The sequence below is a fragment of the Camellia sinensis genome, chromosome 13 (assembly GCF_055761805.1).
Source record: "Camellia sinensis isolate YWXY chromosome 13, ASM5576180v1, whole genome shotgun sequence".
NCBI classification, from domain to species: Eukaryota; Viridiplantae; Streptophyta; class Magnoliopsida; order Ericales; family Theaceae; genus Camellia; species Camellia sinensis.
The window spans coordinates 33,791,683-33,809,853 of record NC_138973.1 but is presented as its reverse complement, the minus strand read 5'-3'; the positions used below and the strand labels follow the sequence as shown (position 1 = coordinate 33,809,853).

At 37.0% G+C, this 18,171-nt stretch overlaps 1 pseudogene across 1 annotated transcript in view; it reads right to left on the bottom strand.

Moving 5' to 3' along the window:
- Positions 1-891: 891 nt before the first annotated feature.
- LOC114321761 (protein ENHANCED DISEASE RESISTANCE 2-like) overlaps positions 892-18,171 on the bottom strand; it is a 36,951-nt pseudogene continuing 19,671 nt past the window's right edge. The window contains exons 7-22 of the transcript XR_014348655.1: positions 12,509-12,625; positions 12,107-12,156; positions 11,890-11,990; positions 7,405-7,500; positions 6,878-6,942; positions 6,727-6,798; positions 6,413-6,568; positions 5,534-5,751; positions 5,422-5,461; positions 5,168-5,322; positions 4,964-5,065; positions 4,415-4,459; positions 4,192-4,332; positions 2,756-2,851; positions 2,461-2,550; positions 892-1,283 (exon numbers count right to left, since the gene is read on the bottom strand). The product of XR_014348655.1 is annotated as a protein ENHANCED DISEASE RESISTANCE 2-like (transcript). The remainder of the gene's footprint in view (positions 1,284-2,460; positions 2,551-2,755; positions 2,852-4,191; positions 4,333-4,414; positions 4,460-4,963; positions 5,066-5,167; positions 5,323-5,421; positions 5,462-5,533; positions 5,752-6,412; positions 6,569-6,726; positions 6,799-6,877; positions 6,943-7,404; positions 7,501-11,889; positions 11,991-12,106; positions 12,157-12,508; positions 12,626-18,171) is intronic.

Below are 18,171 nucleotides of genomic sequence, written 5' to 3'. Positions count from 1 at the left end.
TAGTTTTTTTTTTTTTGCACATATATATATATATATATATATATTAATTTTTTCAATTTGAAAGTTAATATTTTAAAATTTTGAATATCAAAATAAATGTCAAATCAACATATTCTTTTATAGATAATCATAAATGATGAACAATCATTATTTAAAGGGCAATTTTGACTATAAAAAATTTAATGAGATTTGAAAGTCCAAAAAATCTTAGTTAGCACTTAATGAAATATAAGTTCATAAATTAAGACTTGTGTGTAAATACCTCAAAATTTAAATACTAAATTAAAAATAAATTGTCTTATATAAAATTAAATTTAAAATTTATTATTTTCAAATTATATATTTAATTTTTATATTGTGATGGTGGTAGTAGTAATGATGATATGATAATAATGGTAGCGGTAGTGGTGGTGGTAATAGTAGTGATAGTAGTAGCCATAGCAGTAGTGATCATTGTGGTGGTGTTTATAGTGGCGGCAGCAGCGGCAGCGGCAACGACAGCGGCAGCGATGACATGATGGTAGTGAGTTTATAATAATTTATACTAATACTTATATTTAATATTTATAAATTCAGTCAAAATTAAATAAGTTTTATATGATTTAAAAAAAATTTAAGTTTTAACTTACATTTTAAAAGGCACTTAAATTTTTAAGTGATATTAATTGTAATTGTTAAACAAACTTAATTAATTATTACTTAATACATCCAATTTTAAATGCTCAATCATGTTATCAAACACTTATTTGTCAACTTTTTTTTATTTTTTCCTTTCTCCACAACTTCATCATCTAAACAAGACATAACTTCATACAAAAGCTTGTGATGTGTGCATTACCAACACTCTCCAACACAAACAAGAATTCTACCTGAATATGAATGAGAGAGAGAGAGAATAATATATATGTATTATATATCATCTTATGTTATTCAGAAACTATATACTACAAAAGAAAGACAAAAATTAAAAAGAAAATGACATAAAAGAGCCAACAACCTGACCTCTACTACTACTTACCATGCAAAATTTCTATTCTGAAAGATTGGCAATGTAAAAGAAATGGAATGGATAAAAATTGGGAATTTAAACAAATGCATTAGTCGACCAATAATTTCTCTATGAATTTTAGCAAACGGCGGGAATGGGTCAGTCTGAAGGATCTAGGTCAAGCTTAGGGACAATAGCAGACGACAACTCTGTGAGAAACACGAACAGCACCTATCAGTTGCTCTGGCAACTCGTTTGCTGTGTTTGCCTGTGAACAACAATAATTTGCAAACCACTCCCATCAGCTGTTCGCAATGTAAACAAATTTTGTAAAATTAAAAGTTAAATGAAAACTATTGATTCCAATGTAAATATATTGTGTTAAATTAAATCGTATTGCAACAATAAAGTAAGGCTTAGGAAACCCAAGTGTACCACCCTTGTTTTCTACATTCCTGGAAAGCTTGTTGGTTGGTAACATTGTAGTTTCTTATTTTCTGTTTGTAGGTAACAACAAAAAAAGTGTTTGGTATGCTTATGCTTTCAAAATATTTAAAATCCAAAAAATAAAAAATAAATGTTTGGTGGCCAGAGATGAGGGTTGGTGGAAGGTGTTGGTTGGTAACATTGTAGTTTCTTATTTTCTGTTTGTAGGTAACAACTAAAAAAGTGTTTGGTATGCTTATGCTTTCAAAATATTTAAAATCCAAAAAATAAAAAATAAATGTTTGGTGGCCAGAGATGAGGGTTGGTGGAAGGTGGCGGGAGGGAGGGAAGGAGGGAGGGAGGGAGGGAGGGAGGAGGGAAAACATGTGAAGCACATTTTTCTTAAACTCTAAAATTTTGAAGACTCTTGCCACTTTTTGAAGACAACAGTTCTCAAATGTATTTTTGTTTCTAGTTTTCAAATTTTGAAAGCAAAAACAATACCAAATGGTCCACCCATATGCATTTTTTTTCTTCGTTTTTTTTGGGGTTAAATGAATCAATTAGAAGAGTCTCAAAAGGATTACAAAGTTATTTTCTAGGACAATCTACAAAATCATAATAGGGGAATGAGAGTCCATCACTGTGCTTCCTTTTTTTCTGTAATTCTCATTGATTAAGAAATACATACCTGTAAAAGGACAACCTATGTTACATGGACTCGGGTACGGGTGTCGGGTGCGGGTATGTATCTAGAGGTTGGACTCATCAAATCATAAATTTAAGGATACGCGGACTCGGCAAAAAAATGTCATATTTTTATATTTTTAATCTAATATGTGAGATAAAATGGTATTATATTTAACTTATAGTGTCAAAATGACATTTATAGCAATTATATAACAATATATACATATAATAATAGTGTTATATACAATTATATAAGAAGTATCCGTTGAAAAGTATCCGACACATATCCCATACCCTTGTCCGAGTGTCGGGTGTCCGACACGGGTATTTGATTTAATTTGAAGAGTCCATGTAACATAGAGGACAACTACCAATGTTGTAATCATGCCAATTACGAGCCCCAAAACTCCGTTAGCCACAGTAGAAGAACCAATGTCAACATCAATCTAGCAGGGGAAAAAGAAAGAAAGAGCGAGCAATGTTAAGAGTAGTAATTGGTTCTTCAAGCATGTTCTATTTTGCCAAAAGAGTACTTGAGATCAGTCAACCATTACCATAGGCAACTTCTTTTTTTCTTTTTTTTTTTCCTTTCACAAGTAATTACTATAGTATTGGTAACTTCCAGTGTAAAAAAGGAAGAATAATTATTACTTCCAAGTACTTGGGACCACGGATATAGTTGCAATCAACTGCTTTTGCTAACAAACAAGGGGTGCTTCCAACGCTCTGGCGCACAATCCATGAACCCTACATACTCGGTCAAAAATGAATCCACAAGATAAAGAGCCCCCATTTCAGGAGCATGGGGACTTAATTCAATTCTAAGATAAGCCATTCCCAAGCAGTATGGAAGTTACCACATGTATAAGTCAAAGGGAAGGAAAACAACCAAGAGACTAACAAACACCCAAACGATGAGAACAATAAACAATCTCAAGTCTTTAAGAACTGTCAAAATTGTTGTCACTGAAGATGGATATTAAAACTGTAAATGTATTTATTTCTACATATGTCCACTAGTTGATCAGACAATTGTGTCGTCTTTTATGTGCAGTGTGCACTATGTTTAGACCTCTAAGGACTGGAAGCCCATCTGATAGTGATTCCAAGGCTGCACATCAAGTTTCGGCCAGCATAAATGCAAACTGTCCAGTCTAAATTACATCCAATGCACTTTAGTGATGGAAAAGGTCGGATTGCTCTACGCAATGTCTAAGACCCAAGAGTGCAGCCCAATATCAAGTTTGGCAGGTTCTGGAGTCCCAAGGCCCAACTTCAGACAACAAAATTATTTATACCTTCCCTATAATTAGAACATCATCAAAAAAAGTAAACTATCTGTCTAAATGAAGTTTGGAATACAATTATTTTTGGTAGGTGAAAACGTAAAGTTCTACACTTGAACAACTCGTTCTAGGAAATGGGAGAAAAAGACAGAAGATAAATGAATGTGATACAATTAGCAATGCATTCTTTCTTAGACATGAAATGTTGCAAAATGCTTAGATTCTCAGCAAACCACATCCTAAAATGGTTTGACAATACATAACTTAAGGAAAACATTTTACATGTAAAAACAATTTCCACTAAATCAAGGAAAATAACTAACTGGTCTAATTTTGACAAGTCAATTTACGATTCGGTGCACATTGTTGGTTGAGTGTTCATGTTGGTAATGGTGTTCTTTTTCAATGGAATGATAATGGTGTTGGGGGACTTGGGGTTTCGTGATCATTGGGGTGGTTCAATGTGTGTGTTTTCAATGTCACTCAGTAGGCAAAAGAAAAATCTCAGCGACAAGTCTAATATTTTTGGAAAAAATATTTTACGTGTCAAACACAGAAAATAAGAAGAATGTAGGATTTTTTCATGTAAAAGGTTTTACAAGCACAATATTTTACAACGAAACAAACGGAGCCTATATCAAAAAAAGTATCTACATTATGAAATAGTGGGGAAAAGCCTTTGTAAAATATTATGGAATATGGATTACTGAACCACGCAGGTAAGATTTGGAAATAAAAACCGCTATCTACACTTAACATACGAATCTTAGCAATGCCCAAAAATTAGAAAGACCGGCATACATTGGGAACTGATGGGATAATCTTCAGTCTACTATAACGGAACTCATCATCACCATCAACAAACCTTTGTAAGAGTGATCCAGGTACTAATTCCTTCATCACAAAGTGGAAAATAATATTGTAGTGGGTCGAGCCAGGTACCTGTAAAAATACAATTTTATTTCCCTTCCAGCTTCCATATGCATCAACTAAACATTCAAATCAGCCACATAAAAGGACTTACTTGCAGATTTACCACTATGGAGAAAAATCCTTTTTCTGAGGCAACCTATGCAGAAATTCACAAAGGTTTATTAGCATGGTACAGCATTATAAAACAATCAATAACAACCTTATAATATTCAACAAATAAACCAAACCAAACCAAAAGGATTGTGTAAACAAATTTAAGGCCATTTCCAAGTATACTCTTTTTCATGTTGGCTGTATGATGAAGTGAATTTATTAAGGATTTTTGTTAATATGTGCCCTTAGAGCACATGTTAAAATATTTAAAAAGATTGTACATTCTGTATGAAAGTGCGTGTTATAAAGAATGTACAATCTTTTAAAACCCTCTTAACATGTTCTCTAAAGGCACACGTTAGCAAGACCCATTTGTTAATATTGTACTACATATAATTTGATTTACAAGGTCAAAAAAGAGAGGGTATGCATTAAAGTGAAGCAGGGAGGGCAGGAGTATAATGCCAAAAAAGATGAAAGAAATAGAAAATGAAAGAAAGACCTGAAAATACCAAATGAAGACAAAAGTATAGCCTTCTATACTTACTTGTGCAGCACAACCATGGCGCCTAGCAACATGATCCATTCGTTTTGTGTCCTTGAACCAATCAACAGCAACAAGCTCCATTAGATGCTTGCCTGCAGAAATCTTCAAATACATATTAAAAGTTTGCAACACTAAATTAGACCAAGCTTGGTAGGGCAAAAAGCTTGCACATAAATGAAGAAAACTAGGGAAACATTACCAGACCTTTGATTTATCATGATAAAAATTATTGCCACAAACTCTGAAGTTGTTCCCATCAGATATTCTCCAACAGTCACGACCATTATCCCGGTCATCACGTTGTAGGTTACCCGAGAAACAGGACAAATCAATTTGATTAGTGCATTCTTCTTCTAAAGCTTTAATGCAAGAAAAAAATTGTCAATAGAAGTTCCACTTGAATCCGAAATCGAGGTTTTGAAGACAGCTTAGAAAAACAAAAATTGTTTGTCATCTACCAGTTTTTTTGACATCACTCTCAAGGCACATTGAGCATGCCTGAAAATTAGCAAACAACAGAATTCAGAAACGAGTCAACAAAAAACATGGTAGCACAAGTATAGTGCAAACCTCTGGGTCAGGTATTTGGAATTCATCATCCTCATCAGAGTATTCATCCATCATCATGCCATTTTTATTTGCAGCATTTATTTGTTCTAGAGAAGTACTACGGTTGTGGAGCTTTTGACTCTTCTTTGAAGACATAGGGGTTGAAGCCATATTAACCATAACTAGGATTCTCGGATGAGCACTCCTTTCATTTGTTTGAGAAAAATATTCACTAATTCCTGTAATGAAAAAGAAACAACCAAAAAAAAAGATGACTTAGTAAAGTAGAAAACAGAATTCATTTTGAAAGTGTCAATTTAGACAGCAAATCTGAAATTGAAGAAATAAATAAAATAAAATAACTTCAAAGAAAGATATCAGAAGAAAATCAATGTGGCAAACACAGAAGAAAAAAAATCTAAAAGAAAAGATAAAAATGATAGATAACAAGGACACAACAATTTCCCAGTGTACTACGCAAACTTTAATATATTGGGACCTAGATTTAGAATTGTTTTGTTTCTGAATATTAGCTTCCAACACGTTAACAAAAACCATAAATCTAAACTTTAGTAACAAAAGATATGTAATAATTAAATAAGTATTATCATTCATCTGCAGTTACCTGGTCAAGAGATTCTCTCAAATTTGGAAATCCAAGGCCATAATATCCCAAGAATTATGCAAGTCAAACCATTTCGTCAATATAAAAACTCAACGATCCATTTGTTCAATGATAAATTTTACAAAACAAAAGCAAACTATGCTCTCACAAGTCACAACAACCATTCTAATATAAATCTTTGATGCATCTCCAAAGATGCAATGCAGACCATCACAACAATACAAACTGAATGGCACTTCAAACTTCAACAACTAATAACTAAATATAAAACTCACCAGCAACATTATTCAACATCTGAAGGAGGCAATGTTGCTGAAATGATGAAATGTAACCAACACCCCAACCTTTCAGATCAATTTGCATGAGGTGCTGTACCTGTGTTCTAGGCCTCCCATTCTGAGGTTTCAGTGGGGAAATATTGAACCCTCCACCTGGGACCATCAAGACACATACCAATAGTGAGATTGCTTTCAAGTTACATGAATATCATGCAGAAATAGGAGAAATACAAAAGGAGAAGAAAAGAAAAGAAAATAAAGTTGTTTCCCCAATTCAGCGCAAGGCAAACTGAAAACAATTTGGAAGTTACTCTCAACATGGACGCGCACAAATCCAGGCTGTGGATCACAATTCTGATGCTCCCTAGAACGAAATAATACAACTGCATAATAGCAAAAACAAAAACAAGGGCCAACTGTGGGGGATTAAGGTGAACAAAAAGGGTCATTGGACAAATTTACCATAACTTCCATCCTCGTTTCAACGCCAATAACGCACATAACAAAGATCACGTGGCCACACACACCTGCAATAGAATCCATTGGTACCCATGTTATTTTATCTTTCAAAAAACTAATAAAGAAGAAAGGATATTGGACCTTCTTGATAGTTCAATAACCAATATTTAAAAAACAATAATTTTTTTTGGAAGCATTGAAATTGTAAAACATTTACATCTATTTCATAGAGACACAAAGAAGCAAACATCAAAAACATTTTTAAATGAATAATACTAGTAGCTTGACCATTACAAAGATACATGACGTAAGAGAACTGCAATTAAATTTTTTTGATCCAGTGGCATCTCGGTTGTCTCCTACTTGCTCTAAAACATTTTCTAAAGCTAGTTGGAAAGTGTTTCTAAAACATTGAAATTTTGGAAGCCTTGCAAAAATTTCATAGAGATTAGACGCAGACACAAAGACCTACAACTTGGGAACCAAGCAAGCATAAACAAGTAAGTTGTTTAACTAGGAAAAACAATTACATTGGGAACCAGTCCTGCTGTAGTCTGTGATAGAGTATTGCAGTATGCCCATCTACCTCCTCAACTAAGCTACCATACTGGAAACTGCAGTCCCACCTACACAGGGCATAAAAAAATAGCATAGCATGAAAATCAAGAGAAGAAATACAAAAAGAATAAATTATATCAACTGTGGACACCATCGGGCTCCTTTTGAACTCAAGAGCTCTAGTAGCAAACGAGCCAAATTGGGAGCAAATTGTGGTACATCTCTAATAAATAGAAAATCATCAACAAATTGTGGAGTATGTACCAGGACACCTATTTTCTTTTTCATAAGTTCATTAAGATGATAAACATGACCATGAAATTATTAGAATCCAGAACTCCGAAGAAGAAGGAGGAGGAGGGAAAAACTCATTAAGATGACACCTATTTTCTTTTTCATAAGTTCATTAAGATGATAAACATGACCAAGAAATTATTAGAATCCAGAACTATAAAGCCTTTACGCCTTTACGGCCTTACACAGAGTTGTTGCGTCCCTCCCTGGAAAGTAAGTACCCCAGTGGCTTGCATATTTACTTTAATAGGCAATACTTTGTAAAGAGGCACAATGTTCACTCTAATATTTCATGCATAATGTGCTGAAAGCCTAATGAGATGGCCAATCATTTTAACTTTGAAAGCCAATGTAAAATAAACTGATGTATTATTGAATAATTGTGTATATTACAAGATTGATATTTATTGATTTTTTGATGTTCTATTACAAATGGTTCCTTATATAGATGTAGGTGTAGGTGTAGGTGTAGGTGTAGTGGGTTAGGTTTAGTGGAGTAGATGTAGGTGTAGTGGGTTAGGTTTAGTGGAGTAGGTGAGGTGGTGTAGGTGTAGTGGGTTAGGTTTAGTGGAGTAGGTGAGGTGGTAGTGGTGGTAGGTTTATTGATAAATTTTAACAGCCCCCCGCAAACTCAAGGAGGATATAAACTAACCAACTTGAGTTTGGAGAGAGGAACAAAACAAGAAAATACATAAAAATAAAAAAGGATAGGAGACACTGTATGGTCGTGTCAGACCATTGGTGAAGACACTGGATGGTGGTGTCATAACGTTGTAGAGGACACTGTATGGGGGTGTCAGACCGATGTAGAAGACAGTTTATGGGGTCATGTCGGACCGTTGTAGCAGACAATGTTGTGACAGTTGTTGTGACAGTTTACGGAGTCTTGCTGGACCCTTGTAGAAACTAACCGGAATCAATGTCGGGACAGTTTACAGAGTCTTGTCGGACCCTTGTAGAAACTAACCGGAATCTATGTCGGGACAGTTTACAGAGTCTTGTCGGACCCTTGTAGAAACTAACCGGAATCTATGTCGGGACAGTTTATAGAGTCTTGTCGGACCCTTGTAAAAGTTGCACCCTCAAAAGGTGTGCCCAATTTTTCAAAAGGCGTGCCATCAAAAGGCGTGCCCACTTTATCAAACGATGTGCCATGAAAAGGCGTGCCAGTTTGTCGGGCGTCAAGAGGCGCGCGATGCGCGTGGCTGCCTCGGCTATAAGACAGAGGCTGAGGTTGAGGCAAAAACACTTGTGAGAGATAGTCTGAGAGAGATTCTGTATAACACTCTGTTGCCCAGAAAATGGCTTCGTCTTCGTCTTCCCGTGGACTGCTCACCCTCTTTCCCGACCTCAACGAGTCAACAAGAGAGAGAACTGGTGCGGTGGCACTGGAACCTCAACCAAGCGCCCCGGAGTTTGCTCCGTTGAACTTTCCGATGCGGTCGGTGGAGCAAAGAATGGCAGTGCAGTCGGATATGGAGGCCAATCAGTATACTCTGAAGGCATGTGTGGAAAGCATGACGGCGGTCACAAACTTGTCGAACCGGCTGCAGAGTAGGACAAATGAGGTGCAGCATTTAAACTCCCAGCTGGCTCTGCTCCAACGCATGTATAAGGATGCGCGAGCAGAGATAAGCGTGCTAAGGGCAGAAAACAAGGAGCTGAAGCGGAAGGCCACCGTGATGTTCCGATTTGGTGGTCCGCCATATGCTGCAGTGGAGGAGTATGGGGGAGTGAACGTGCTCGGCGGCGTGGAAAACACGGAGGCAGCACCGTCAAGGGCCGCGCAGGACGGAGGCAAGAAGAAGAGACCGGCGGCAGAGTAGAGAAGAAAAAGCCCACTGTGGATGTGGTTGTTTTTTTTTTTTTTTTTTTTTTTTTTTTTTTTTTTTTTTTTTTTGGTGTAAAAGGGTGATCGGGGTTATTCCCTGAGATGAATAAAATATGGTTGGTTGATGTGCAAATGTGGAAATTGTTTTGTGTTTATATTGTTTTTTTTTTTTTTTTTTTTTTTTTTTGGAAAGAATAAGAATAATAAAAAAAAAATGTATTAATAGGGAAGAGGCAATTCCCGTCGGTATTAATGTGGTAAACCGTGTGAATGTTATTTCTCTTCACATGGGGCTGTCTCCCTTGTGTGATAAAAGAAGAAAAAGAAAGTTGGGTGGTGTGGTGTGTGAAGTGAAAGATGAAATAAAAGAATAAAAAGAAAGTGAGGTGGTGTGGGTCAGCAGCACACAACCGTGTTTAGTGGAAGAAAGTGGGATGGTGTGGGTCTCTAAGGATGATTCTTTCGGATCCTCTGACAGGAGCACTTATGGATGACGCTGTGATATTGCCATGTGGGCATTCCTTTGGAGGTGGTGGCAATCAATACAGAGCTTTTCCTCACGAAGCCTAGGGTTTCTTCAAATTAATGGCCACTAATGCCATATCACTACTTCCAATGCCTTCTTCTTTTAGGAAATCCGACAATTTTCCATTACCTCATCCTCTGATTCTCAAACCAGACAACTCGCTAAGCTCTTTCATCGGAACCCATCTCTCAATTCAGCCCACCAACCCCTGGAATCGCCTTTCAAATCACCGCCCGTCAACTGTCGCCACGGTCTCGTTTAGCCTCCCAACTGCGAAACCAGAGAGGGGTTCTTCTGAAAAACTTCCAAAATGGTCGGCGAGGGCTATAAAGTCGTTCGCGATGGCCGAGCTAGAAGCGAGGAAGCTCAAGTATCCAAATACTGGGACTGAAGCTCTTTTGATGGGTATCTTGGTTGAGGGAACCAGTTTAGCTGCAAAATTTTTGAGGGCAAATGGAATTACTCTTTTCAAAGTGCGAGATGAAACTGTAAACTTACTTGGAAGGTCTGACTTGCTTTGTTGCCTTGGGACCTTCTCAGAACAGATTCATCAACTAGGAAGCAGCGGTAGTGAAGGAGAGAGGATTTAGGCAGTGATGGAAAGGTATGTGTAGAACATAAGCGGAATAGGTTGAGGTCCGGCGAGCGGCCAAGGCGAGGTTGCCGCCCGCCGGTGAAGCGAAAAATACTACGTTTTTAACTTAGCTCTGATACCATGTAAAATAAACTGATGTATTATTGAATAATTGTGTATATTACAAGATTGATATTTATTGATTTTTTGATGTTCTATTACAAATGGTTCCTTATATAGATGTAGGTGTAGGTGTAGGTGTAGTGGGTTAGGTTTAGTGGAGTAGGTGAGGTGGTAGTGGTGGTAGGTTTATTGATAAATTTTAACAGCCAACAATAGCATGGAATATCAAAAATTCAAGATTTGAAGGAAGGAGTTTCAAAATCTTACAAAGTGGTACAAGTTTAAATTACTAAAAACAAGGAAAAATTATTTCAACATTCATTTGCACATAGTTAGAGAGAAAAGATAATAAAATGTTTCTATCTTCAGTTCAACAAAAATATTTAGCCAAGAATATTTGCAGTTAAAACTGACATTTAGTATATCTACTTATGTATAAAATGTTCTGGTCTGGACCCTTTATTAAGTAGATAAGTTAATGAGAACTGAACCGACGTCTCTTTTTTGGGGGATTGCGGTCTATGCTGTTGGGGTGTTACCTAGTTAACTAAATGTTTTGGACAATAAACAAACATACAATTATAAAAATTACTCTACTAGATTGCCATCTATTTAGATATCTTGTATACCATTGTCTCACGAAGTCATTGACATTAGAGGCTCTAAATCTTTGACTATGCCACTAAAAATTGTTTTGTAATGATGCCAATGAATAACTTTGCAAATTATCCAAAGGCGAAAAATGAAGAAACAGTATGGAAGATTGTAACACTTCTTCCCTTAATTTCCAATTGAATAGGTGCAGAGATTATGGATAATCAAAATCTTTGGTTTTGCCAAAACAAACTCAACTACCATGAGCATACAACTTATATAACCACCAAAGACTATGAACTTGCATGTACAGAAAGAATTAATTTATACATGCAAAAGCCTTCCTGTCCAAATGAAAGAAAAATTGTATGGAGACAGCTTTCCAAATATCCATCATAAATTATGTAAAAAATGAAAAAGAAAAAAAGGTTATGTCACATACAACAAGAAGCACCATTCCATTAAGCATCTAGACTAACTCCTGAAAAGCTAGTAACAAACAAAAGAATACTTACTCAAACCGTGTTGTATCCATGCTCATCACAAGCTCAAATATTTCTTCACAAGAAGCCTCCACAACCCCTACAGCCCTCATTGCTCTACTACAGCTTTTTGGCTGCATATATATGTATATATATTAAAACATTAATATATATATATATATATATGCATGATGAGTACGACAAGCTGCATCGTTAGATCATCCTATGCACACAAAATAAAACAGAGAACAAATCTGTACAAGGAAATCAACATCAGAAGCTCTTCAAAGACGTGAACTCCTGCAATTAACCACATAAATTAAAAATTTTAGAGTAATGCTATACAAACAAAAAATTGATTGATAATTTTCATACATAATGATGTGCCTCATTGTGAACCTTTCACTTCAAAACAAAACACCATTAAGGATGGATTTAATTATAATAATGGCATTGCCACACCATCCTTGTCAAGTTTTTTGTATAAATTTTATGTAAGAATAGAATTTTCCAATTATCAATTATGGTGATAATGCTGATAAAATGTTGCCAGTGACTAACTAAAACATTCACATTCGCCTCAAATAACCTATTATGAGAGTCATACCTGCACTGAACAGTGACATAAAAGAAAATAAGAAAACTAACTAACCGTTCTAGCATTGAAGAAGACGCCAATGTTTCCCAGAGAATGCTTGATTATTGGTATTCTGGTTTGACAAATCTGAGTCTAATTCTGCTGTCCAGTCAAATATTGATTCAGGAGGACCTGCAAAAGAATATTGATTATAAAAAGCAGCTAAGGATAAAACCAAATGAATTAGAAGCCAAAATGAATGAAACCTGTGGGTGAGAGGTGTGGCTAGAGGTAGTCCGGGAAGATGGCGGGCACTTCAATGGCCTGAGATCACCGGAGGTGGAGAGGAGGAAGTCAAGGCAAGCTTGGAGAGGGAGAGGTTGGCAGTGATAGACCTTTTGAACACTAGTATGATAGAGGGTGTTTAAGTATGAAACTTGGTTGTATTGTTGTTGTTGTGTCCCGCTGCATATACGATACGTTATATAGGCCGCAGGAGTATTGGAGCCCAAGCAAACTGTTGGACAGGTGGCTCGTTCTCCTCAACTCTGCCAGAAGTGATATAAGCCCTTCTGCCGTCTGTGGCTTGACGACAGGCGGAGAGCAACGTTTCATGGCAGGCAGAAAGTAACGTTTCGTATATGCATCGGATGACATGAACGTAAGGTCATTGTTGCCTCTTCTCCAAGCCTGGTCGAGATGGAATTGTCTTAGCAAGAAGACAAACATCTCGACGATCCCATGACCTCAGCCGCCAGTCCAGTATCCTCTGATGATCCCGAGCACTCCTGGGTCCTGCTCCCAACCTAGGCATCCAAGTAGATAAATGGGCCGGGGCCCACCTTAGTGTTTAAGAGAGCCAGGGGCTCGCCTCCAAGCGACCAAGTAGGAGGTTAGGCCGCAGGCCTGTTCAATGTTTAGGAGAGCCATTGTTTATCAATCCAAGTCCAAGTGAGCCGAGAGCTGATTGTATTATTGTTTGGCCTTGGAGCGAGGTATGAAGGACCATGGGCCCTGGGGCCATGGTGCTGCCTGTTGCAGGGCTCTTCATATCTAGATATATTTGGGCTTATATGTATGCTCCCGCTTAGGCTAAGCATATAGTCTTGGCTGCCTTGGCACATGACGCCCGTAGGGCTCGCCATGTAGTAAACATACGACATGCCCGACGTGGTGCCTTATTGGTCTGCCACGTGGGAGGGGTTTTGGTGATGTGGCACCTGTAGGGCTTACCACATATTGAGCTTGATACAAGTACCCACAATAATGCCCCCCTGTACAGATGCTCTTATAGCTAATGAGAGTATTTGTACATGACTATGTTAAAAAGTTTTGAAAGATATTAACTCATGCGGACAAATATTCAGATAGAGTCATCTAAAATTAGGCTTTTGATACAATGGGGGCATTTGGGTTGCTCATGGAGAGTTTACATTTTTAAATTTCATTCGGTGCGAGCCGGCCGGATAAAGATGTGGGCTTGTTGGGTGATGGCTTGATTCCACGGGATCTCTATTACATCACATGAGATTTCAGCTTCATTCCATAGGCACCAAATTCCGCCCGTTACTCTTTCCATGCCGCTGGGAGGTGGGTTCATGGTCTTGGTGTTGGAGTAACCCATGATTTGGCTCATGAACTGGGCCTCGCTTTCCCTTTTTTTTGTGTTTGTGATGATGACGAGGTGGAAGCGTCCGCTAGAATGTAGGTGCATGTAGTGTTGGAGAAAATTAGGGCGAGCGACGCCCTCAGTGTTGAAGAAGAGGATGTTAAGTGGAATGTTGTAGGAGATGTTTGATTGAGCATTGAGTGAAGCGCTCTCTTCTCCCATGTTGAGATCTGCAAAGTTCTCTATGTCCCACCCAAGTCCCAAATCTTCATTTGGGTTTTCCAATGGTGCTGACATGATGGAGATGTGGTGGTCTAGATCTCTCTCTGTCGGTCTTTGCGAGAGGATATTGATGCGGATCCTTTCGAAATGTGGGATTAACACCTGATTTGCCTGGCAGGTGGATCCTTGGAGAGTGAGGTTGATTTCTTGGTTTCGCAAGAACCAAGTGTGGGACACTGGTATTGTGTAAAGTTCTGGAATGGTTAGTGCCTTGTACCATCCTCTTATTTTACCCCGAAATTCTTCCGGTACCTCTACAACTGTATGAGCAGATATTGGGTGCTGGATCCAAGGGGATTCGAATAGCAGATCTTGGAATTGCCATGGAGGCATAGAGAGCATCTTTCGAAAGAACTCACACACCGGGCGGCGATGGTGAGTGGGAGTGGAGCTTGAAACTCTAGGGTTGGTGCTTGAAGCTCTTTGGTTTGGAGCCCTATTCACCGGCCGCCAAATGGTGTTATCTCGGTGCCTCTCTCCTCCAGAAGCCATTTAGAGAGAATGGGTTGTTGAAGTTGAGAGGAGAATGTTGGCGAGTAGATATGAATTTGGCTGTTTTTTTTTTTTTTTTTTTTTTTTTTTGCTGTCCCGTATTTGCTCTCTTATAAAGGTGAGATTGCATTGGGAAAGAGGAAGTGAATTTACTAACTTTTGCAGCTTTACATTGGGAATGGGCGATACATGAAGAAGACAACTCATAAATTGGAGTTATAGGTTTAGAGCAGACCTACTAATTTTGGAGTTGCTCATAGTATAATGTGATAGCTTGTGTAGCTATTAGTAAAGTGACTTTTTTGAAGGCTTTAAGGTATTTACAGTCTGTAGCAAAGAGTTCGATTGGTTTAAGGATGCATCCTCGGAAAGGTGCAATCCTGAATATGTGTGTATAGACATTATTATTTATATATATATATATATATATTTTTTTTGTATTTTGAATTTGACCAGAGCTGTCCAGATTCTGGTTGCTTCGTCCACTTCTCCTTTTATCCATTGTGCATACCCAGTTCTTTCTTTCTTTTTTTTTTTTTTTTTTTTTGAACTGGATTAGAGAGGGACTCTGTATTATCCGATTGCTACCCGCGTCTTCTCCCTTTACCCAAGGTGTGCAAGGATGTTTTATTGACATGGTTATCTGTAACTAGGTTTCCTATACCATTAGGAAAACTGTTTGGGAAGATTTGTGTCTGGGTATACCTTTGGTTTTCTCTCTAAACAAAAACCTAGAATCCCACTTAGAGTGAAAGACTAGAAAATCCAAAGTTCAACTAGGAGAGAAAGGTTGACAGCCGTGGAAGGGAAAAAGCTTGCCGCCGACGAGCTCCGAGAAGGCACGAAGAGAGAAGAGAGGCGAGAAGGAAGAGAGTAACCTGCGAAGCGTAGAGGTTGCCGTCGGCGAGCCGTAAGGGTGGTTCTGGGTCTGTCGCTGGGGTTGGTCATCTGTATTGCCAATGTTTGAAATCGATTTTTAAAAGGTTCTGCGAACACAGTGTTTTGCCAAAGGAAGTGGGTTTGGATCTTGATCAAAGATTCTGCGCAGAAGTGAAGGAGTGTGAGCTGACATTAGAGGAAGGCTAGGGTTTTGATTTCTTTGCTAAAGGATTTTGGGGGTTAGTTGCTGTTGTCGATTCTTGAGGGAAGGGGCAAAATCTCGGTAATTGACAGGCGATAGAGAAGGTGAGAAGCGAGGAGGGTGAGTTGGGTAGTGGCGAGCCACAGTTGCGAGTTGGGTGAGGAGGACCTGGTGCGTTGGAACCTAAACAACAATCTGGGTATCGTCTTCTTGGAGTTGTCTTCCGTGAGGTATGCTTCGAATCTCCCATAGATTGGCTATGTATGTGTTTATTTATTCGCTATATAATATATATATATATATATATATATGTTTTGTCTGTTTTGTGATGAAACAAAGAAAAAGAAAAGGGGGCAGACTATAAAATAAAATAAAATAAAATAAATAACGAGATAAGTCAAAAATAGAGGACTGCCTTTTGGAGAGTTGAATAATAATAAAACTGTATTATTTTGGTAAAGAGGCAAGGGTTCGAGCATTTTTTTTTTATTATTATTATTATTTTGATACATATTGGAGAAATAGTCGGGAAATAAAAAAAAAGAAAAATAAATAAAATATTAGACCAAGATATTAGGGAGTTACAAAAGTGGAGTTCCACTCTTAGAATATTAGTGAGCTATGAGAATGGTGAACTAACACATGAAGAGTTATGGAATTGAAGAGTTATGGACTTGGAGAACACTAAAAAAAAAAAAAAAAAAAAAAATTAATAAAATATTAGTGAGCCATGAAATTGGTGAGCTAAGAAAATAATAATAAAATATTAGTGATCTATGAGAATGGTGAGCTAACCCATGAAGAGTTATGGACTTGGAGAACTCTAAACAAAAAAAATTAATAAAATATTGGTGAGCCATGAAGTTGGTGAACTAAAAAAATAATAATAAAATATTGGTGATCTATGAGAATGGTGAGCTAACCCATGAAGAGTTATGAAATTGGAGAACTCTAACAAAAAATTAATAAAATATTGGTGAGCTATCACATTTGGTGAGCTAAGAAAATAATAATAAAATATTGGTGATCTACAACAATGGTGAGCTACCACACACGGAGAGTTATGAAATTGGAGAACTCTAACAAAAATTAATAAAATATTGGTGAGCTATCACATTTGGTGAGCTAAGAAAATAATAATAAAATATTAGTGATCTACAACAATGGTGAGCTATCACACAATGGTGAGCTATCACATGAAGAGTCATGGACTTGGAGAATTCTACAAAAATTAATAAAATATTGGTGAGCCATCACATTTGGTGAGCTAAGAAAATAATAATAAAATATTAGTGACCTATGGGAATGGTGAGCTATCACACATGGAGAGTTATGAAATTGGAGAATTCTAACAAAAATTAATAAAATATTGGTGAGCTATCACATTTGGTGAGCTAAGAAAATAATAATAAAATATTGGTGATCTACGACAATGGTGAGCTATCACACATGGAGAGTTATGAAATTGGAACAATGGTGAGCTATCACGTAACTCTAACAAAAATTAATAAAATATTGGTGAGCTATCACATTTGGTGAGCTAAGACAATAATAAAATATTGGTGATCTACAACAATGGTGAGCTATCACACATAATAAAATATTGGTGAGCCATGCAATTGGTGAGCTAAGAATAATAATAAAATATTGGTGATCTACAACAATGGTGAGCTATCACACATAATAAAATATTGGTGAGCCATGTAATTGGTGAGCTAAGAGAATAATAATAAAATATTGGTGATCTACAACAATGGTGAGCTATCACACATGGAGAGTTATGAAATTGGAGAACTCTAACAAAAATTAATAAAATATTGGTGAGCTATCACATTTGGTGAGCTAAGAAAATAATAATAAAATATTGGTGATCTACAACAATGGTGAGCTACCACACACGGAGAGTTATGAAATTGGAGAACTCTAACAAAAATTAACAAAATATTGGTGAGCTATCACATTTGGTGAGCTAAGAAAATAATAATAAAATATTAGTGATCTACAACAATGGTGAGCTATCACACAATGGTGAGCTATCACATGAAGAGTCATGGACTTGGAGAATTCTACAAAAATTAATAAAATATTGGTGAGCCATCACATTTGGTGAGCTAAGAAAATAATAATAAAATATTAGTGACCTATGGGAATGGTGAGCTATCACACATGGAGAGTTATGAAATTGGAGAATTCTAACAAAAATTAATAAAATATTGGTGAGCTATCACATTTGGTGAGCTAAGAAAATAATAATAAAATATTGGTGATCTACAA